The sequence below is a fragment of the Charadrius vociferus genome, unplaced genomic scaffold (assembly GCF_000708025.1).
Source record: "Charadrius vociferus isolate BGI_N301 unplaced genomic scaffold, ASM70802v2 scaffold266, whole genome shotgun sequence".
Taxonomy (NCBI): domain Eukaryota; kingdom Metazoa; phylum Chordata; class Aves; order Charadriiformes; family Charadriidae; genus Charadrius; species Charadrius vociferus.
In genome coordinates, this window is record NW_009649114.1 from 2,019,006 (window position 1) to 2,019,296 (window position 291).

General features: G+C 67.7%; 1 protein-coding gene across 1 annotated transcript in view; it reads left to right on the forward strand.

Annotated features, from left to right (window-relative positions):
• The window catches only part of PLEKHA6 (pleckstrin homology domain containing, family A member 6), a 19,220-nt gene that overhangs the window by 1,107 nt on the left and 17,822 nt on the right, over positions 1 to 291 (forward strand).

Below are 291 nucleotides of genomic sequence, written 5' to 3' on the forward strand. Positions count from 1 at the left end.
CGTGGAGCAAGCTGGGGAGAGGGGTGGCCGCAGTAACCCCCCCGGGGATACCCTGCGCTACGCAGATGTGCCTTCTGCTGGGGAAACTGAGGCACGCGTGGGGCACAGCGGCATCTCCAAGATCATCACCTTCCCCTTGCCAGACCTGAGCTGCTCCTGGGCTCTGTCCCTTGGGGTGCCCTGCTGCCCCCCAACCCGGGGAGGTGCTGGGCGCGGGGTGAGCAGCAGTGCTGCTCTCTCCGGCTGTGCTCTCGGCCATCTCTGCTTTCCCTTCCCCACCGCTGCTCCCGG